General features: G+C 44.8%; 1 protein-coding gene across 1 annotated transcript in view; it reads right to left on the bottom strand.

The window, feature by feature from the left end:
• Positions 1-15,371, bottom strand: part of LOC8024227 (regulator of G-protein signaling 20) — a 75,465-nt gene extending 60,094 nt beyond the window's left edge. The window contains exon 1 of the mRNA XM_029981959.4: positions 15,178-15,371. The gene's annotated coding sequence lies outside the window, so the exon portion shown is untranslated. The remainder of the gene's footprint in view (positions 1-15,177) is intronic.
• Between the last annotated feature and the right edge of the window lie 8,084 nt (positions 15,372-23,455).

The following is a 23,455-nucleotide window of genomic DNA, read 5'->3' as shown; positions in this document are numbered from 1 at the left end:
GAAACCACTTTTGTTTTCATCACGAGTTTTTGCGTTCTGTTTTCATTTTCGGCGAAATAATCTTGTATTCAAAGGTATCCCAGAGGAGCCCAGGGACACATGGGCTAGAAATTAAAAAAAATATTGACTTTCTTTGTCAGAGACCACTTGGATCTAGAGTCGGGTGAAATCGAAAGGCCACACCGGGCAGGTAAAAATAACGTAAAATTTCCTTGCCCCATCATAGCAAAGTTCCTGAACTTCAAAAACAAGCAGAGAATTCTCGAAAATGTGGCTTCTGCTACCTAAAGGTATGCATTGAAGAAGATCACTCCATTATGGTACGCAAAGCTTGGAGAAGGATTTGAGACTACGCGAAAGGCCACCGCACTCCCCAAATACGCTCGCGCCTAATTTTTGATAAATTGCTGATGGATGACATTGAGTCACAGCGAAACTTGACAGACAATACAAACTGACTAAATCGGAAAAAGAGCACTGCTTTTTACAGCAACAAGGATACCAGCATCACGCCACTATATTCTGTCGTTTCAGAGTATCGCGAAATCTTACCTTTATTGTATCCAACTTTCGGATTGTATTACCGAAACAAGACAAGCTCTTTGATATAGTTGAAACGTATAATCCTCACATCATATTAGGAACGGAAGCCTGGCTCTCCGATAATGTATTGAACAGCGAACTAGTGCTCAACAATGATTTCGCGATACTCTAAAACGACAGAGTATAGTGGCGTGATGCTGGTATCCTTGTTGTTGTAAAAAAGAGATTTCATTGCAGTTTCCAATCAAACTAATTATAACATCGAAATACTTTGGGTGTGTGTCAAGCTATATTCCTCGTTTATTCATGTAGGTGTTTGTTATCCGCCACCAAACGCTTCGTCTGATTTTCCTGACCAACTGTAGAGCTCTATTGGTAATGTAACCTCCTGGTATCCAAGCTCTTTTTTGTGCGTGTGGAGATTTTAACATTTTCTGCGTTGACTGGAACACCGTGGATGTATTCACCGACTGTCGTGACGCTCTACAAACATCTGCCTTTCTAAACGTCTGCCAATCATTCTCTCTTACTCAAGCAGTCCTCACGCCCACTTGCGAAAATGCCATTTTAGACTTGCTGTTAACTACCACGCCTGGAACTTTAAAAAAGTGTTACGAGTTTCGACGAAATCAGTGATCATAAGACTGTTTTAATTGATTTTAGAGCGTCTTCAAATAATGTACCTTTACAGTTAAAGGTAATTCGCGACTTTTCCCAGGCAAATGTCGTAGGTATTAGCAGTGCCTTGGAAAGTTTTATTGTTGAATTCCACAGCTCTCTTGGGTTTCAGTCAAAGAAGAAAATTGGCAAGTTATTAGAAATATGGTGAAAGACATCCATGCTGCATTTATTGCGAAAATAACAATACCTAGAGCTCTAAAAAAAACATGGTTTACAAAATCATTGAAAAAAAATGCTGAATACTAAAAGACAACTTTCTAAAAAAGTAAGTCTAGAAATATCGACGCATTTTGATCTGAATATTATACCGAGGCAGAGCTGTGCAAAGGAAGACCAGGGATGCAAAATATAACTTCTTTAACGTTGATCCTAAAAAATTTAATCAAAACAATCCCAGTAAAGTTTGGAAAGTACTTACTCCTGAATATACAATTACGAATTCTTTCCTAGGCCCACAAGACAATGCAATGCCACCTATGGTTTGTGCTAATAAGATTAATGAATAATTTGGAAATATTTTATCGACGAGTTTTATCCATTGCCCTAATATAATTTTGCGCACAATCATTCCTTCTCGGCAAGGCAAAGATCAAACTTGTGCTGTTAACAATATTATACTACAGAACTTTCCCCACCAGTATTCTCATGGTGCTGACGGCATCAGCTCCAAGCAACAGAATTTAAACCACCATATGCCGGGCTTCTACCAGACCAAACCATTATACCTCATTACTTGAAACATGCGACCGTATCTCCAGTTCATAAATCCGGTAGTAAATCCTTGTTTAGCAATTATAGGCCCATCTCCCTTTCCAGTGCCTATGCAAAATTCTTGAGCATGTTTTATACACTAATACCTAGTAGATAATAATTACATTTTTATCAACCAGCATGGCTTTAGAAAAAAACGGTCTTGTGAAACCCAGCTTTTTGAAGTAGTTCCAGATATTCACGAAAACATACATCCACGAATTCAAACTGACAGCATTTTCCTCAACCTTTCGAAAGCGTTTGACCGCGTACCACACCAACGTTAATTAAAATAATTAGGTTAAATGAACATTGATAATTTCTCGATTAACTAGATACGAGAATTCTTGACTAAAACAAGACAAGCCGTTACTTTTCATAGTCAAATTTCATCAAGTATAAATCTGAAATCAGGAGTTTCTCAGGGATCAGTTTTGGGCCCCTTATTGTTCCTCATACACATCAACGATATTGCCACTAATCTTTCATCAACAATCAGACCCTACGCTGACAATTGCGTGATACATCGAACAGTTCAGGATCAAACCGACTGCCTCTCACTACATCATGACTTCGACACTCTTTCCTTGTGGTGTGACTTTTGCAAATGAATATGAATATCTCAAAACCAAAACTCATGACATTCACTACAAAAAAGTCAGTCCATCCTAACATTCAACTACAAAATAAACAACCAAACAATTGAAAGTAAATAGTTACGAATACCTAGGAGTCATTGTGAACGACATACTGCATTGGCAGGACCATAGAGATTGTGTGACTAGCAGGGCGAGTAGGATTTGAGGCTTTATGAGAAGAAATTTATATTTGGCTCCTAAAGACGTTCGTTTACTGGCGTTTACTAACTTACAAGTCATTTATTTGGTCCAAGGCGGAGTATGGTCTATCATATAGCATCCCACATAAGAATCTAATTTAAGAAATATAATCAATTCAAAACAGGGCCGTTAGATTTATTTTTAAAGGTTATTCTCGATACACGAGCGTATCCCAGCTGAAAAATGCAGCCTACTTGCAACTCCTCTCTGCCCGAAGAAATAGTTTAAAACTAACCTTTCTCCATAACATCTGTTATAATAGTTCACTTCTGAGGCTCGACCTTGTCAAGCCGCGACATCGTGTTTTCCCTAGATTAGATCATCAATGTAAAATATTACTACGGGCACCTTGCACAAAACTTTTCCAAACATCTCTGTTACAGTTGGCAATAAACGATCGGAACAAACTACCTGCCGATATACTTTGTAAATTGATGTGTATGTTTGTGTGCCATTGTTACCGTTTTTTTATTTTTGTACTTTTTTCATTGTGTTTTTTTCGCGTATGTTTATGTGCGACGTGTTTTCGTTATTTTTATTTTTGTACTTTACCCGAGTGTTTTGTACGTTTCTACGCGCTTTCAGGTTTTCCGATTTTGCATGTTGTTTAAATAATAATAATATTTATGATGATGATGATGATGATGATGATGATGATAATTATGATAGTAATAATAATAATAATGTTTATTTTCCATTTGTACAAATCGCGGGGAAAATGGAAAAAAAGCTTCAAAATTAAGCTTGACGAGTCTTCCGACCAGTGTGTTCGAACCGGAACCGAACCGAACGGAAAACCCGAACCGAACCGTTATGTTTAGCCGAACCGGAACTGAACCGAAAGTAAATATTTTCCGCCATCTTGGTACTGAACCGGAAAAAAAATATATCGGTAACCGGTTCAAAACAGTTCACGGTAATTTTTTTTTTTTTGCATTACAAATTGAATGTTTGAGAAATAAAAAAAGGTCAGCCGTATTGTGATCAAATTGTCATATACAGAATTGCAATGTATGAGAAATTGTGGGTTTTCGTGACGCTTTTGAAGTCGAACTATGATTATTTATGTGTCACGTGGTGACGTGAAATCATGGTGTCAAGAGATGCCGTCAAATAATGTCACGTCACGTGGCCCCGTGGCGTGGTCACATGACTCACTGAACGTCACTAGATTTATTAGCGTTGTTGACATCGTGACGTCACATGACATCACTACTTTTCACCGTGACGTACTCGATTGTCATGAGCCCGAGTCGAGTGCTCGGGTTCATGACAATGAGCATCACCAAACACTCGAGCCCGAGTCGAGTGCTCGGGTTCATGACAATGAGCATCACCAAACACTCGGGTAATGGCTCGTGCTCAATCAAAGATGAGAATAGCCGCAGTGACAATCTCTAAGGCTCAACCCATGTTGTATTCTTTGCCGACCCCAGCGCACGGCTATGATAAACACTGTTCAATCATCATTATTTGAAAAAAGAACACTATATAATTAGCCTCAGATCTCGTAGCCGCTTGTTCTAATAGCGAGTTGAGGGAGTGAAAGCTGTTTCTTTCTTTTCTTTTTTTCTGCGCCTGCCATCGAGCGGAGAGGGAAGCTAATGGGTGTTCTTGCAACTTACCAATGTCAGGGATTAGCTCTTAGCGGTATTTACTGAAAGTGCGAAAATTGTTGCAGGACATTTTACATGCACACATCATTGAGGCACCCAAACATATTTTCTTTGTTGCTAAACTGTCTCAGAAAGTTGTTCCCGAGAATAGAAGCATTGAAAGGACTAAATGTGACTTATTAGTGCGACGATCAATAGAACTACAAGTGTGTATGGGAAGGATACCTGAAAAGGAAGATCCTAGTGGCCTCAGGGTGATTTCAAACGTTGGCAGCCGCCCTACGTCTCACAGGAGTGTCGTTCTCAAGTTAGTTTCCAAGCTTTGGCAACCTCCGCATTTTATTTAGACTTCAAAAATTTTTGGGGAAAAAAAGAAAAAAAAAGATGGAGGATCACTGTTGACCAATGACACAAATATAATTGTTGAATTAACACCGCCAAACGGAGGAGGTAGTCCCTCCGCAATATAAAGTATTGTCTTAAAGAGCATTAAAAAAAGGGAGAGGGAGAAAAAAGGGGGGTGGGGTTCAAAACATATTGTGTTATAAAGGTTCTTCTACTCCGTATCTTAGGCAAAGATCAGAAAGCGCGGTCCCGGAAGCTACTTTGTTTCCAAAAACACTCCTGCCAGAAAGCGCGTTTTTGTGGTGCCAGACGCTCGGGCCGATCTTAAAGGGGTTATGACACGCCAAAAATAAAATATTACATAACCATACTGCTAGGACCCATTGTAGGTTCCTGTAATCCTGCTAAATTTGTTTTGAAAAAGGCGCGATAATTACGTGGATAAATCGATTTATATGCGGGCCCCTCGGAGGGGCAGATCCGGGCGGACCTGGAGGCTGATGACGTAGCCAGCCTCCAGCGTGGTGTCTACTTGCACGCACTCACAGACTTGGCTCTCTTGGCATATCGAGCCTCAGCTTCCTCGTTTACCTTCCACGTTTCCAGCATCCGGTCTGTGACGATTACGTCTACGGCATCGATCGCCTTGTGGAAGTGTTCGACATTGATCGCAGCAGCGATGAGAGTGATTGCTATCAAGAGATGTTGGAAGCTGTTCATTTTGACTGCGACCCGCTGGCGACCAGCTCCAGCGACGACGAGTTCGCCGTGGTCACCGTCGTCCGGGAATGTCTCGCAGGCGTATGTAGGGTGGAAGGTCAACCGGCCGGGGGGCGAGAGCGAGAATAGCTTTCAGTTTACCGAGCTGTTTGAGCGGTTTTGTTCGTACCGCGACGAGAAGAACTTTGGCGATCATGGGGGCGCCTAAAATGAGAGAGTGTTCATGGTCACGTGGTCTATGGACACCATGGTGTGACTAACTTGAGCAGTGTTGCCTGGTCGCCAGATGGAAATTATAAAAATTCGTAAATTGAATATTGCAATTATCAGAGCTCTAAAAATAGCGTAACTTGGTGTACATACTAAGTAGCCTATGAGCATTCCATTTCAAGAATAATCTATCCGTTTAATTTTCGTGTCATAACCCCTTTAACGACGCAGCACCAGGCAAGAAGAATTTGTATCTCTCGACTACATGACTTGCACTGAGCGCCAACCTTCTGCAGCGTGCATTTCGCACTACCAGATTTGATTTTCTCAGCAAGAAAATTAAAATGAACTCTTGGACTAGTTGGTTATTCATTGCAAAATTACAGCGAACCAGACACCAGACTAGGACAGGAAGGAACAGTGGGACTGTCCTGTTCGTTTGTTACTTCCTGTCCTAGTCTTTTGCGCAATGATTTTATAGCGATTGCGTCACGTACAAACCATGTTACACAGTTCAGTTTTCTGGTAAAATCCGATGTTCTCAACACTAGCAAAAAGTGGATGTCCAAATTGTAAAGTTGTGCAGTATATATAGCCGTCTCGCGATGATATGCGGTAGCCTAATCAAATGTTAGAGCGCGCTTGATGGATAAAGCATAGAGTTGTAAAGGAAGGGCCCAGAACAAGTGCACGTAAAACCGAAAATAACATTAGCCTCGCGAGACAGTATTTTTGGGAAGTTTCGAGCTCGTGCGAGCTGATGTCCAAATGCGATTTATATTGTCTGTCGTTCGCGCTATTTATGTATATATAGTTAAGAATAGAATTGCATGCATCTCTCTGTATTTCTTTTTGCGATAAGGCGTTGGGTATGGGATTTTTGAGAATAATACAACGTATTATCTCTTTTACTGCACATTTCGTGTATTTGCCTTCAGATCTATTATGTGAACACACGGTCATTTTTGGCCTACTCCGCTACCCGGTGTTACACACTGTAAAACAGCGAACAAGAAACTACATTTCCGCAGACTCCACTGCTGGCGTATTTTTGAGAATCGTCCTCCCATGTCGGTCTCACCTGGTTATGTGAACTTCATACAGTCACATTTATATTTGATAAAACAAATATATTTAATGACTGACTGAAGGTTTGACAACATAAATAAATGCTGATCACCTTAAAGATATGCATATCAAGTAAATGCACCCCCAAACACGGGGGTGCGTGGCGGGACTATGACGATTGCGCACGCAGACCGTCAGAAAGTTACCACTTAAGTAACTGTAAAGTCGAGTAGAGTATGAAATTAGTTTGTTCCATTTAACAAGAAATCACCAGTTAGGAAGAGAGACGCTTATTTGCAAATTTAATTGACCGGCATCTCGTCAAGAACAAACCTCAACACGCAAAGCTAAGCCGAAAATGTTCACTTTTGTAGGCACCATTTTAGGCCGAATTTTATCTCAGTATGAAGGTGCGTATAGATTAAAGTGAATATTCTTTTATCACTCTTTCCGCATGATAACTCGCCTTCATCACGGTGCAGAGTGTAGACGATGTTGGTCAGGAAAACAAGCGTTGGGATTGCCGCTCAGTGTTTCTATGAAAGGTAGACTGAAAGGGATTGTCCTAATTCTTTCGTGACATTTTGAAAATTTTATTGCTTTTAGCTCAGTTGCGTCGTTACCATATATAAGTATCCTGAAACGTGTTTTGTAAACTAGATTTCACGATATATATGGCGAGGAGGTGCCCAATTCATGATTTTATGTACTGTAATTAATTCCTAAGTTCAAGAGCGCAACTATAGGATGCAACTTTTAATACTGAGGCGCGAAGCTGTACCAATCAAGCGTATTTCAGGCGACTTACCTGACTGATAACGTTTCGATTCAGATGACTGAAACTGACTGATATGTGACTGAAAGAAACAAAAAGATGTTGACTCGTAAAAACGCGAGGTGTTGTATGTGAATTTAGCTTTTCTGTTACTGTTTCGTCGAAATTAAATAACGCAATGTCTTATTTTTGGTACCTGAAAATAAAAGTGTCTTGTACGAATGATAAAACGTTATTTAGTTACTCGTCTCACGGTTGAAATTGTGCCTATTGCGGTTGAAACCGTTTCCTACGGTTAGTTTTGCTCCCCGGAACTAAACCGGAACTGAACCGAAAGCTGTGAACCCGAACCCAAACCGAACCGATAAATATTTGGGTTCGACACTCTGCCCATAGGAGAGAAAACAGTCCGTACTACCATGAATGACCACAAAAAAGACGCGTACATAGATGCTGCAATTGAAGTAACAAAAATAACTGTACTGAAACCAGAACAACTCTCAAAAAGGTTCAACCATGTACCTTGAAAATTTTCCAGTCTTGCACGAACATACAACGTACTCTTTTGCAGAAATTGTGCCTAGATCTATGTTAGTGTTTTTAAGGTGATCTAAAAGCCGAGGAACTAAATGTCGAAGCATTTGCTGCCCATAGTTGGATCTGTGTGTGAGAACCCTCCCAAGTCATTGTGATGGTTAAGGCTAAAAGGATTATTCTGTTCGAAAGTAGCTGATTTGGTTAAAATTAAAGTCAATCTTTTTATATTGATGCAGAGTTTATAATCATACAGGGTATGCATCTTTTTTTTAAATTTTATTTGGAGAATATAAAACAGGGTTTCGGCACGTGAATCATACAGTGCATTACAGATCGCTCTCACTATATATATATATATATATATATATATATATATATATATATATATATATATATATATAGTGTTTTTGTGTGTTTTTTTACTTTCGGCGGGTTCCTGAAAACTTGGATTCTTTAATTCATTGGATTAAGTACGGTTCATTCATCTGCACAAATTCGTTTATATATATATATATATATATATATATATATATATATATATATATATATATATATATATATATATATATATATATATATATATATATATATTAAGTAAGTAATTTTGTGAAGATTGGATACCGTCACTGTAGCTTCGGAGGAAGCTACAGTGACTTACGTCAGAATAAAATAAAAGCTTGTATATTAGTGTTTCCACGCAAGTTAGAAGAGCTATGGCGGTATGTCATGCCCACTACAGGTGACAATTTTGGGACAAGGTAATTTACTTGACTCTCCCATGACATACTTAAAAAAAAACACAGAGTGCTTTAAAATTATGAAAAAAAAAACTGTTGGACTTCAGTCAAATAATATAAGTCTGTTCACTAAACTGTGTTTACTATTTTCGCCCCCTCCCCCCCCCCCCCCCCCCAAAAAAAAAAAAGAAGGATAGCCTTTGTTTTACCAGGGTTTATGCTCACCCCATCTCGTGCCCAGTTTTGACAAAGTAACGTTAGCTGCGTTAACAAGTTCGCCGCTGTTGTTCGAAGAAAAAAATATACTTGCATCGTCTGCATAATTAACATACTTAGCGATACGGTTCATATTTACATAAATTATGTAGAAATGAAAAACAAAAACCACCCGTTAGGAAAGTAAGGAAGAAGCTTTTTTTTTTTTTTGTCGCATAGCGGGAATTTTTTTTTTTTTTTTGAGGTGTCACTGTTACAAGTTTACATCCAATAATACGTTGTTATTTTTGTTTCTACTCTACCGTGCTCTGCTACAACGTAGATAATACAATTTTAATACTGAAGGAACAAAAAAAGAAGTGAATGAAGTGAGCGAGAAACTTGTTACAGTGTTGAGACGGGCAAGGATTTTTCGAATCTCGGCATACGTATTATGGATAACGTGTCTTTCTTATTTAACCATACCTTAATCACCAGAAACGGTAAGTGAGAAGTGGGCCACTGCCAGAAACGTTTCTTTCTGTTATTAACATCCTTCACGAGCGTGGGACTGTTTACCAAGATTGACGCCCCCTTTTCCCCCTCTCCACAACCCCCTTTGAATGTGCCTTCCATCTATTGCCTGAGAAGCGGTGCAGACTGCATGAAAACGGCTACAAAGAAGCTAAGCTCTTGTACGGCACAGTCAACGGGTTCCGACCTCCTCTCCCCCTCCCCCTCATACAGCATTTTGTCATGGGCGCCCCCCCTCCCCCCCGAAACAAAATCCTGGCTACGGGCGTGCTATACTGGTATCGCGATCTGCACAAAGTTCTGCATGTCAATTGACAAAGGCGGACGGTACGCAGCTGCTCTTCCTTCTAACAGACGATAAAAAGAAGAGAAAAAATAAGAACACGAAAACAAGCGACCCGGAAGAAGAGACAACAGCGAAAAACAATATGGAAAACACGCCTTCTATTTTAGAACACTGAGGGTGAAAAATAAAAATCAATATGATTTAAATCGTAATTTAAATCACGGAAGTTTTACTGTGATGAATTAGATCAAATCTTTCCCGCAAAAGTAATCCTGAATTTTTTTTTTCGTTTGCCGTTTGCCTATTGCGTTTGGTGCTTTCTACGTACGTTTGTGTTGTATTTCAATCGAATAATTATCAAGCAAGAAATATTTATAATAGTTGAACGCGAGCAAAAAGAAGTGCTCCTGTGAGCAAATCGGAACGTTGAGCTGGGGTTCTACTTCCACTTCATTCGTCCGTTACGCAACGTCCGATTTCAACAAAATAAAAATGCAGGAGCATGAAACAAATACTAGGAAAGTAACGTCCTGCTACAATCGAATACGAACGCGAAAGAACAAGCAAATAAATATTTTTAACTGATTAAACAAAATCAAGCTTATTTTGCCCTAGTGCATTGCATCGACAAAGAGATCGTAATTAAACTGTACTTTACATTGACATTAATTCTTCGCTTTTTTATAGTTGATCGGACGAATAGATCAGTCAATCTGCAATGTTTAAAAACATATAAAGCGGTAACTAGCCATTACATTTCTTAGCTACACCGATTTAAGACAAATCAACCGGATTTAGATCAAACACATTTTATTTATTTTTCTTTTTTCGAAAAAGGAATTCTGGTTAGTATTTATTTAGATGGCAGCTGTTCAACCGTGCGCAATATATATCACGATATCTTTTCTTCTTTTAATGGGAAACCCGTTAATTCGCTAAAACGTGTCATAATTGCAGTGTAAAGGCGATGAGTGTTATGCGGAGTGCAAGTTCGTCTGCTTCTAGCACACGGGTTGCGATGATGTCAGAATGCCGAGCTCTTATTGGCTGATTGAAAGAAAAAAAAATAGTGGGTAGACCTCAAGGCATTTATAGCATGGAGGTTTCCCCACTATCCTTTGAATCAAAGCCAATCACAGCTCGGCGTGGTACTGACGTCACCGTAACTCCTGTGCTACAAGCAGACGTGACTGTATACCATCGCGCCACTCTGGCGTCGCGATGCTGCGGTGGTGGCGCTGTCGGCGGTACGCATGCGCAGGTGTATCACATTTCGCGAATCGTAAAATCTATGCTGCATATAAACCCTTTTTCGAATTTCTGTGTGGGCACTTCGATAGCTATCATCATCATCGTCATGTGAGTGTGTGTGTGGTGGGGATCTGTGGCGGGGCTAATGGCGGCTTTTTTGGCAGTGTTAAGCCTTCACGTTCTAAAAGGTTTTTTTTTCTAGTGCGATTAATGACGACGACAATTTTTGGATGTTTTTTTTTTTATACGCGATAGAAGCGTTTAGTTTAAACTAGTGTCTAATGAATCAGTGTGAACTATAAAAATTATTTTTAATATAATAATCTAAAGCAAAAGGTCTCATACATTTGCGTGCATTCCGGCTACTTAAAAATTGCGGGCTATTTGCGACTTTCATCGATGGTTGTACCGCGGTGTGTGAACCGCGCTTCAACTATAGCTCCTGGATGACTGGCTTCACGACACATGTGCTTTCCTACACCTTCTTGATGTGAAAAATTAATAAAAATAAAGTACGGTTCGAATACTGCTCGTATTTCACAAAATGAGCATTACTCAAGCGTCACAGACCCAGTCTCGTACTGCCATTCTACGACGATCATCCAGATGACAGCCATTTTGAGAGGCGCCAGTACGCCCCCTATATAGGTCCTGAAAGTTGCGAATAGACGCGGACATGGCTGTTCCCGGTGGGTGGTCCCGATTAAAATTAGTCCCGACACAAAAGCAGCAAAACCTCACCTGTAATGTTTGTATCTAGCTCTTTTCTAACTTACCTAGCAATGAAAAGCCGACATCTTGCATTATACTATAAATATAAATAAAGTTGACTAGCACTCAAACAGCTTCGATTCGTTGCGACCAAATGAACGCGCCTAAAATTTTGTCTGCTTTTTTTCTCGTTCTTTGACTCCCGATCCCAGCGCTCAGAATTTGTCTCGTTCCGCTCCATTGTCTTTGCTCCCCCCCCCCCTTTCCCCCTCCCCCCCCCCCCCCCCCGACTGGCTCACATTCGGAAAAAATACCCCTCGATGTAATATATTTTATCCAACTTCATTCAGGTAGACGCCTCGTACAAAGCGGAATTGAAACGACTAGAGTATGAACTGGGATGCGAAGGAAGCATGTCTGTCTACCTTTAATGCACAAAATTTGTCGGTGCCCGATGAGATTCTAGATTTGCACCGCAATTAGCGTGTGAAAAGTTGGGCTGATATTTATACCTCTAGATGGCACTGAATTTCTGAAAGGGTCTCTTCCGTCACATTCTGGTCTCCTGACGACAGGTTTGTATTAGAGCGACACAAATCAAATACACTGCTGTCAGACACTTCAAAAGCACAACGTTGCTTCTAGAAGCGAAACACCGACCAGAAAAAATTAACCGTTTGCCGATAAGGAGTACTGTGCACGGCTGCCTGGGTTCTCGAAAAAACTAAGTTGCGTTTTTGTTGTTTTTTTTTTGAGGGGGGGGGGGGGGGGGGGGGCGGACTAAAATTGCTGTTCGTGGTCTGAGTGGAACATGGTCAAGAGCACGCCACAATCTCATCTGCACAAAAATACAAAAACAAAAAAATCTTTTGCTAGACGACTGGAACACTTAGTTTTGCAGGTACAAGCGCCTTGCGCTCTGTCTGTAGGAAAGATTTTAAGTAAATGACTAAAGCAAGGCAATATCAAATACACGTACAAATTGGCTTTTTTTTTTTTTTCTTCATAAACGTATGGTTGTTAGAACGTGCAGCGTGTGTGCCTGCAAACCCAGCATGTACATACCTTGGTCCGGCATTAGTGAGTTTTAGTTTTGCGTATACGAGCGAACGCGTAGTAGTGTGCGTTTGCGTTAGCGTTGCGTGTTGCACACTTGGGCGTGCGGTGAAACCAGATTTGCGTGAAATGAAGCGTCTGGGCATGCGCCATGTCGACAGTGGTGCCACCGAAATCACGTGACGTCAAAGCCGCGTGTTGGTCTATACTCGATCTGGCAAGTGTTTTTCAGCGCTGACAAAGGAGTGCGGGCCGAACGGATGACTTTGACACACACGCATCGTGCTGATTTTCGTGGATGCCTCGCGGGAGATTCTTCCGATCAAGCGGTTAAAACACTCCCAACTCTGCTTTCAATGAAAACGTTTGCACCCTATTCTGAAGTGGATGCCGACATGCTTTGTTTTTGCACGAGCATTGTTCGCACTCTTCCAAAACCACGTGCCCAGGGCCACGCTTTTTGCCGGCGCCGAAAACAATTTGTGAGCTGGCTTCGTCAAGCACGTCGGCACTCAGCGTATTGGAAAACGAAGCTTGTTCTCGTCAAGGAAAGATAATCAAGAATAGTTCGTGGAGCTCGCGACACTGTAACGTACCGAAACTTCGTCCCTGCCCGTTTCGATACGGATGAGCGTCGTACCGGCGTGCGACCGCGTATTATTGCAAAGTGATCCGCGTTAAGGACCCCGGGCTAGCAGCGCACTGCTTCGGCTACAGTTTTCGTTTGCAGCGTAAACAAACGTCGCCATACTACTAAAAGGCAGACCGCTGTCTACACACGAGCGTCTAACGTCTAATCGAACATCAAAATGGCTGATTCACGTCGTACGAACACACACCCGATATACTGAAACTGGCGACCGATACACGCGTGCCGCTCAACGGTGCAGTTTCATCAAACACCAGTCACCGCGCCGATCATATTGCAACGTCTAGAAAAAATGTACCCGTTCTCAAGAGAGTTCACAACCACAATTCGAGCGTTTGCGTTTAAGAGGCACCGCCTTCTCTTTTGACCACATGAAAGAAACGCGAACGACTCCGTGTCTCCTTCGTACATTGTACCGCACGTGTCGATGTGACGTATACGATATCTTATTTCGCTTTCCGGTCGGCTCTGGTAACCTTCAGTCAGCGCACAGAAGCAACACAAAAGGTTAGCGCGGATCCATCGATGACGTTATGTTAAGCAAATGCTATTTCACGGGTCGGTTCGTCTTCCCAAAGCCCGACTAACGCTGGGGCCCGCTCTCATTAACGTTGCGTTAGGCTATAAATAGATATTCGGCGTTCGTGACGCCGCTTCGGTTAGTGTCGCGTTCCGGAGATGTTTGTATAGTCATTGACAGGGCGAGAGCGGCGGGGTTTATGCTTGGAACGCCCGGCTTCTAACACGCGCTGGTTGTCTTTTCCCGTGCTTTGGCTGCGCGCGTGCACGTTCGAGGCTCGCGGAACGCCGAAGCACCGCCGAAGACAGGAAGCACGCTTTGGAGTCGGGACAACCACTGTAGATCCTTCCTGCCGTTCTCTCATCTTGCCGACGAATACGGTGTTTTCGGGGTTTGCCTTTGGAAACAAAACGCGCTTTTTTAATCACTCCGGGATATCCGATGGGATGCGATTTGGGGGGGTCGACTTGGGGATGGGGAAGCGGCGTTCGTTCTCAGAATTACGGTGATAGTTTTTGAGCGAGTTTCGCCCGCGTGTAAAGTGCATCATCGAAACGAGAGGTTGCTACGGTGAGGATAATAATGAAAGGTCGTTGAAGTCTACGGCAGAATAAGAAGGCAACGCTCTTCGCCTTTTCGGAAAGAAGGGCCGAAATCCACGGCGCGCGCGGGAGAGCGGTCCGGCGCTGCAATCAATGCGAAAGGAGGACGAGGAAGAGAGTGTTCTCTCCCGAAAAGTCGTCGCCGTCGCAACTCCGAAAAAACCTCTCCCTTTAGCTCTCCGGCGAGCGAGCGGTCGGCCCCCGCAGCTCACGTCGACTCCGGGCTTCAGTCCCCATTCTCGAAACTCTCCACACAATAAACCGCGAGAACCCTTCGGAAAGACTATAGCGGGTCCTCCGCGGACTCCTAACACCTCCCTCCCTCCGAAAGAAAAGAAACAAACAAACGAGAGCACAACAACCCGCGAGATACGTACACATAGAAAATCGACGTCGGCGCGCAGTGTGTGGGGAGGTGGAGGCTCTCGGTGTGTGCGTGAGTGGCGCGCGCGCGCCCGCCGGGGTGGGAGTTTTTGGGGGCGAACGGTCGCGGTCGCTCGGTGAAGTCGCGGAGGGCTTGGCGAAGCCGGGAGGACGTTCGAAAAGGCTTACCTCGGGCCCGACGGAGCCGCGGTCAAGGCGGCCCGGGTCGGAGTCGCGGGCGATGGTCCGCCATGGCAGGATTTTCCGAGGGGCACCCCCCCACCGCTCTACCCTGACAGCCCCGTAGCCATAGCAACGCCGCGCGCGAGAAGAGATCGAGACGCGGCGAGAGTCTCGCGAGATCGTCTCTCGCGGCGAGAACAGCTGTCTCGCCTAGCGGCTCGCCGGCGAACCCGGGCTTCGTATTTTTGTTTCGTTTTCTTAGCGTTCTCTGGGTGTCCGAGCTACGGTTTGAACTTCTGCGTTTGAAAATGTGGGGGCCGCTCTGTGGCGGCTTGCAGGTGCTTGTCGATCGGAGCGCCGCCTCCTCCAAAACGCGCGGCGGTTGCTGTCGTTATTCGCATGGACTCGGCGCCTATAAACCAGTTGAGTAATCGACTTCAGCGCGCTGCCATTTTTGTCTTGTCAGGAAGTGTATTCATGATTGCTTACGAAGAATCTGAGAAAATGCATTCATTCGACGGATGCGATTAAACCGATTGTTGTTACTGCAAAGCTTAAAAAAAGAAAAAAAAAAAAACATGTGGCGAATTTGTTGGTGGTTTGTGAATAATCAGACTTTTTGAAAGTGTTAGCACCATTTGATATTTTTGTGTTGAATAGATCATTTTTAACAGCCATGCTCATTCTTGGCTTGAAGACCGGCTAATATTAATATACGCATAGTTACTAAAATCACCACGGTTAAAGGAACGGCGCTGTCTATACTAAAAGGATATATAGCTGCGCAGAAAGCAACTCGGGCTACTAGAGAAAAAAAGACGGTGTTTCTTTCCAGTAATCAAACGACGAATTCGCTGCCTCGCCCGAAACATACGCCAACAGTCGCAGTGCCACCGCGCTCTCGACGCAGTGTTGGTCGTTCATCGAAAAAGCGAGCTTCTCAGTAGGTTAAGAATTCCTCTTCTAATACGCGGAATGAACTGTGTAGTCGAGCATACGCTTTGTTTTCCGAATTTAATGATTAAGAACGAAACCGCCGACAGTTTGCGACCGCGAAGAAAAAAAAAGCGCATACAGCGGCTCCTGCAAAGGGTGCACCACCACTAGACGCCAGTGCACTGTGGCGGAACCGAACCACCGGACGGTGCCGTGAATCGGTGACCGCGTAGGAGCGTCAACTCCACGCAAAATCAGATTCGAATACGATGTTGACGCTTGGTGCCTCCGTATATGTGCACGTAAGTAGAGCTATTGCTTCCGTCGGGTTTTGTTTTCTAGCGTTTCTTTTATGGTTAGTTTATTACGTAGTGTGGTGAGCGGTTGGTTTGGAAGGAAGACTTTCGTACCCCAGGTGGCGTCGTCTGTCGTGGCTGTGTGCAGCGTTCGCGCTCTACTACTCTCGCGTGACGGTCTCGGGGAGCGATCCGCGTGGACATGTGTTTCGGGACGCACATGTGTGCGGGATTAGGTTTAGGTGTGGCGTTCTAATAAAGTCTGCATATATAGACGGGAGTTTTGCCGGCTCGTTGATTGCGGTCAAATAACTTCGTCAAATAAATTCTGTGTGTGTATCTGTGTGTGTGTGTATGTGTGTGGCGAGTGGGTGTATAAATACCTGAACGCAAACAGGACGTTGAACTTTTCCTTTTTTTTTGTTTTCTTTTAATAGGGTATTGGCGGTCATCGATTTTTACCGCTATGGTTTGTGTCCCCCGCATGAGCACTTTCAACAAATCTAGTAGGCTTAATGACAGCCATTCGATTCTAAGGGGGGGAGGGGATATGCGTCGATTGCTTATTCGCGCCAACAGTGTCGCGCAATCTGCCATGCTCGTCTACGAGTCTTGGTTTCGTGTTTCTAGTATATACCGATAATCACCGAAAAGTAACTCACAAGCCGGTTTTATCAAAACCTGGGAAAACCGAAAAACTTTCAATTAAAGCTGTCATTAAAAATAAATACTATAGCTTTACGGAAACAAATTGTTATCGAGAGCTTTCCTTTCCGTTAACATGAAACACACCTGCAGCCTTGAACTCGTTACCCCAAAAAATGTAATCGATTACAATCAGAATTACTCTTGGTTAAAAAGCATTCAATTATATTAATCGATTACTTGAGAAGAAGTAATTGGCCGTTACATGAAAAAGTAACCCTTAACTTTTCCGATTACTTGAGTTTTTCAAAACGCCACATTTTTTTTTCTGCCAGTTGGAAAACGGTTGATTTTTGTACCGTTCATTATTAGAGTGAACTCTAAGATATGGCTGCGCGTGTACTTATCTGCAATACACTCGAAGAGCCAATCTCTGCGGTTTACGAAATGCGGGGTCATTAGAATGTGAGTTTGAGCACGGCGTAAGATGGGCACCCTCCTCGCGAGTGAAATGTGGAGGCGAATGGGGGAGAGTCGAGGCGGTCATACGCAGGTATTAGAGGATAGCGGTTCGAACTTTGGGGAGTTGCTTTCGGTGTTCGCGTGGGTCGTAGGACTCAGGCCAGAGGGTAGGAGGCCCCGGATTTCCCTCAGCGCGGGAGAGCGCGTGGGCTCTTGAATTTCCTCCCATGCCTCGATGGCCTGGTATCCATTAAGTGGTGACGTTCAGATGAGGGTGAGTAGTTAGGTGTTGTTGGATGAGGGCGTGTATATGGGGAGGGAGCCTGTTGTCCCCGAAACTGTCGACAAGCTCCTTGACTCTAGGTGCGTATGAGAATCTGATCGTGATGACGTGTGGGCATGATGATGGCCTCGGCGATGGCAAGTGTTTCGGTAGCCGTAGGAGAGGGTACACCTTCATGCAGAGTGGTATGGGAGTAGGTATTGTTAGTCACTGCCGTGCGACATCGGTCAGGGTAATAGCTGGCATCAGTGAAGTAAAGGTCTGTATCCGGCGGTTCCCCTTGCTTCGTGAGACGTTTGACACGATCTTCCCTTCGAGAAGAGTGGGCCTCCGGACACATGTTTCGCGGTAGGGGAAGGCCATGTAGACGTGGCAGTGAGCCCCATGGTGGGGAGGTTGGAGGGATGAAGGGGAGCTTAGGAGGTGTCATAGTGCTGGTGGTCTAGTATTCGTCGGCCCTGTCGCGATGTACCTAGGCGTTCATGTTGAGCGTGGCGATGCATGGTAATGCGCTCGCCCAAGGTGTTGTGGATGCCAGTTAGAGGTAGTAGGTGGTTGGGTGCGAACCGTGGAACGCCAAGTGTGAGTCGGGTGCACTTACGGAGCCCGGTTTCGAGTTTGCGGATTTGTGTGGTGGTGAGGGTGACATAAGGTAGGTTGTACATGACTCAAGTGTAGACCAGGGCTTCGACCGTTTTACGCATCTCATGTTCTTTCAGACCTCGGTTGCGCCTGGATACTCTAGCGAGCATATGGTGAATTTCGTTTATCTGCTTTGTGATGACTGATAACCACTCGTCCGCTTTGCCGTCCTGTTGGAGGAGGAAGCCTAGAACCCGTATGGTGCGGCAGCGAGGGATGAGGGTGCCATTTATATGTAGTTGAATGAGTGCGGCGGTAGGTCGTCTGCCTTCTGCCCCGTAGCGTTAGAGACAACGATGTATTCTGTTTTTGTGGGGGAGCACGTGAGGCCAAGTTGCGTTATGTGGGTGTGATTGTGTCAAGTCCGGCCTGCACCGTGGCTTCCTGGTCTGCTGGGGAGCCGGTGCAGCACCAAACGGTGATGTCGTCCGCATAGATATTGTTCTGTAGGTGCGGGATTTCATAAAGTTTACCCGGGAGATTCTTCAAGGCTAGATGGAATAATGTGGGAGAGAGAATAGCCCCCTGTAATACTCCAGCTGTTAAGGTATGGTCAGGGGATATGAAGTCATTGACCTGTATCTGTACTGTTCGATCGGTTAGAAAGGCTTTTACATAATTATACATTCTAGAGCCGGGAGTTGTGTCCAAAAGGTTATCTAGTATTGTGTGGTGCGCTACAGAGCCAAAAGCATTGTGAATGTCTACGCTTGCTGTGGTACGCAGTTGTGTAGTACTGGCATTCTGGTATATATCTTCGTATATGCGAAGCATGGCATCTTGTGTGCTAACATGTGATTGAAAGCCCGTCATAGTGTATGCTAAGGAATCTGTGGTCTCTAGAAGCCATTGAAGGCGATTTAGAGCCATCCTCTCCATAAGTTTGCCAACACAAGAGGTGAGTGAAATAGGTCGGAGGTTGTTGATCTGGTTGGGAGGTTGTCCGGGTTTCGGGATGGGTATGATGAGGGCCGTTTTCCACTCATGAGGGAGGATTCCAGTCTCCCATTTTTGACTGATTTGGTTGAGGAGAGGTTCGAGGAAGTGCTCCGGTAGGTTGCGTAGTGTGGTGTAGGTGATTCCATCCATACCCGGGGTCGTGTTCCTTTTCAGGTTGTGAAGAGCTGCTTGTAGCTCGTTCATGCTGAAAGGGGAATTGATCCCGGTGAAAATAGAGTCGGGAGATTCGGGAAGATGGTCGGGCAGTGGGGAAAGGTTTGGTTTGTGTGGATAAAAGAGTTTTTGTATGTCTCGTGCAAGAGATTCAGGGTCTGCTCCTGCATGCATGAGAAGCTTTGTTAGTGTGTGCCTAGGTTTAGCCTGTCCCAGGAGGGATCGAAGGATCTGCAACACTCGAGGTGTGTGTAGTTGTCCGTTAAGCTGATCGCATGTCTGGAGCCAGTTCTCGGTAGTAAGGGTGTATGCATATTCCTGCGCCTCCTCAGTGATAGCCTGTATAGCTTTTTTGAGGGGGCGATTGGTCTTGTTCTTTTTCCAGCGTTGTATCGTGCGGTGTCGTTTGTCCCACAAGGAGAGGAGGTGTGAGTCTACATGTTCGTGGTCTGGGGTGTTTATTATGTGCTTTGTGTGTTTGCAGTATGTGGAGTGTAGAATATCTACCCACTCTTGGTAGGAGGAGGGGTGGGTAGTTCCTCTAGTTCCGTTCGGAGTTTATCCCATTTGGTCATTCTAGTAGGCAGTCCTCCCTGGGAGCTCTTTCGGCGTGTTTGAAGGTAAGTTAGCGAGGCCTGTAGGATGCAATGGTTGCTCCCCAAAGTTTCCTGGAGGTTATCCCATGTCGCTGGCACTGGTCCGTTGTACCATGTGAAGTCTGGTGAGCTGTCATGTTCTACGCTGTTTCCTGTACGTGTGGGCAGGGTGGTGTCATTGAGAAGGGTGTATTGATGAACTTCCATGGCCTGCGCTAGCTTGCGGCCATTCGAAGTGGTGTGTTTATATCCCCAGGAGGTGCTGTGGCTGTTAAAGTCCCCTGCTATGAGGACCGGATGAGACTTGTATTCTGCTGAGTGTTTAGCTATCCACCCTAGGTTTGCGTTAGGGTGTTTAGGTAGCCAGTAGGTGTTGTGTTGTGCCCTAGACGACATTGGACAGTGACGTATTCATTAGATGGTTTGTTCAGGTGGGAGGTGTCAATTTGCGTAGCAGCTATGTGTTTGGATACATAGGTGGCGGTCATGATGGGGACCGAAGCGCTCGTGGGTGAGCGTTTGTCTTTGTGCGTGATGCTAGGTTGTATGAATAATTCATATCCAGGAATAGTGATTGATCTGTTTGTTTCTTGAAGAAGAATGATGTCAGGTTTGGGGTCAGCCACCTTTATGTACTGAGTAAGGAGGCCCTTTTTGCAACGTGCACCTCTACAATTCCATTGCCATATGGTGTACGTGGCTTGTGGCGTGTTCGGAGAAGAGTTAAATGCGGTGGGTGGTGGGCGGTGGAGAATTAGACATCTTGGTTCATATCCATATCTATCTTGGCTGTGCCGTGGGATGTTTCTGCTTGGCTGCTTCTAGTTTGTCGTTTGCGTGGTAGCTCCAAGGCATTTCTGGCCTGTTCTAGTTTTAATATAGTGGCGGCTTCGCTATCGAGGCGATTAGCCAAGTTTTTGTTGTGCTCGATGATTTTCTCTATGAGTGCGTCTCGCCTTTGGTTGGCCTGTTGCATCTGCTGTGTGGTGGACTGAAGCGCCGAAATGGCGTTTACCAGTTCGTCTACTTTAGTCACAAGGGCATCTAGCTTCTCTCCTATCGGAGAGGAAGCGGCTGTGAGTGATGAGTGAGGTTGCGAGTGCTGTGGGGTTTGCCTATAGGACGGGTGTAATGTGACTGATTTTGACACGTTAGGGGTTGGGAGAATAGGGGTGGAGAAGGGGGTCCCTGGAGAGTTGGCTCGCTCACATTGGTGGAAGGGATGGTGGTTCTTCGGGCCGACCTTGGTAACTTGGGGTTCGGTGTCTTGGGTGGTGGTGTTGTCTTGGGCGGTGTGGTTGACAGCTCTCTTGATGTTTCGTCCCGGCTTCGGCTCTTGCTTCTACTCCTTTGCGAGGTTTGAAGGGCTTCGAACCGGTTGTGGGTGGGTAATTCTGGCCACGCTTGAGGGTTCAAAGGTGTCAGAGGTTGGAGTTGATGTCGTCGTTTCTGTAGGGCTTGCGTCTGAGCTGCTTGGTTTGCCTGCAGTCGGGCGGCGCAATTAGGGGAAGTGCGCGGGTGGTCTTCTCCGCAGTTTACGCAGTGTGGCTCGCATTCATGAGGAGTTGCAGGAGTTTGACCCACGGGGAACTGTTTGCTGCAGTTGAGGCATGTGGTGAATTGAGTTTTGTTGGGACAGACGTCGGCGCGGTGTCCGATCACACAGCAGAGCGTGCAAAGGATGCTTCGCGGCTGGTAAGGGTGCAGTCTTATGGCGGCGCGGTTCTTAAAGGCGTAGCGCGGTAGCCGTGGTCCCTCAACTGTGACCAGGATAGTGTTCGACGTGCCGATACGGCGGAGGTGCAGGAGCTTGGTGTGTTCCACTTCGAGGGTGTTGCGGATGTCTTCTTCTGATAATGTCGCGGGGATTCCATGCACAACTCCGCGTGCGTTTGCTGGATCATTGGCCTCTTATGTCCGGATTTCATGCTGTTTGCCTTGGATATGTACGGTTTTCAGAGCAAGTAATTTGGTCTCGGCCGAAGGTCTGTAAGTGTCGATTGCGAGGAGGTTCTGGATTGTTCGTACTTTTATGTAGGTGTCTTTTCGTTCGATGGCGTTGGGGCCAGCGGCGTGAAGCACGTCGGCTCCAAGCATGTGCGTGTCCACGCTGCCGAGGTTGATGTAGTCGGATAGTTTCACTATAATGGTCGTAGTGTTGGCGCCGTGCCGACAGACAGTCTGCCCTTCATGGGAGTTTACTCGGTCAATATCCATGACGTTGATGTTGTCGGAAAGTGTTGTTGGACCCTGGCCGAGCGGACGGTGGCCGGGCCGAGTGCAGGGTCAAGTCGGCTTTCTTTCCGAATGTCAGGCTTAGCGACTCGGTTCCCGCGGGGGGGGGGGGGGGGGGGGGGGGGGGGGGGGGGTGAAGTTGACCTTGGGCGATAAAGTCAGGTCTAATAGGTCCGTGATATTGCTGCTCGAAGGTCCAGGTGAGGTATACTGACCTTTGGTGCGGCTTGAAAGGTCACTGGTGAAGTATTCCGGGATTTTCGGCGAAAATTTGCGGAGCTCGGAATGCATCAGAGAGCACTGGTTGGTGCTTCGTCTTCCTTTTCTAGGAAAGGGAGCAGGAAAGTACTAAAGGCTGCGAGTAATTTGATTGCTGCCCAATGTTCCTTCTTTTCTCGTCGGTATACCGGGACGTTTTCCAAGTATTTGAGTCACATGGGTGTTCCCCGGAGGTTTTGGAATCTCACTGTCGTGTTCCGAAGGCTTCAAAAAAATCCCCGATAAACGCCGATTTTTTTTTTTTTTTTTTTTTTTGACGCCAGAAATAGAGGCTGAAAGACACAGAACTTTCAGGGAAGTTAAATGCCAAAAACGTAGAATCCTAATTATAAGCATTTTTGCGTTGATTGGCTTTTTCCAAAATATGTTTTTTTTTTTTAATCTGCCGTTGTCTAAAGCTCGTTGGTTGCGGTCACATAACTTCGTGAAATAAATTCTGTGTGTGTGTGTATGTGTGTGTGTAGGGCGGGGGTTCGTGTGAACTCAGCCTGGTGGGAACTGTATAAATGATTGAGCACGAACACGACGTCAACCTTTTTTTTTTAATTTTCCTGATTGCTACTCAATAGAGGTAATCGCTCTAAAACTATGACATTCAAACGTCCCGAAACAAGTGTCGCTGGATTGTCTCACACGGTTTAATGTCAAAAGCTAAAAAAAGGCAGAATGAAAAAAAAAAATGTTATCCTGAAGAGTTTGTTTTTGTTCACGGGAGAAACGTACACATAGATGCAAACATTAAAAAGGACGCTAAAATTAGCCCCATTTCTTTGTAGACGTCGGCAGTGGTCTTCCTT

Source organism: Ixodes scapularis, unplaced genomic scaffold (assembly GCF_016920785.2).
Source record: "Ixodes scapularis isolate PalLabHiFi unplaced genomic scaffold, ASM1692078v2 PGA_scaffold8__174_contigs__length_109621045, whole genome shotgun sequence".
In the NCBI taxonomy this organism is placed as follows: Eukaryota; Metazoa; Arthropoda; class Arachnida; order Ixodida; family Ixodidae; genus Ixodes; species Ixodes scapularis.
The sequence above is the reverse complement of the archived record's forward strand: the minus strand, read 5'-3'. Positions and strand labels throughout refer to the sequence as shown.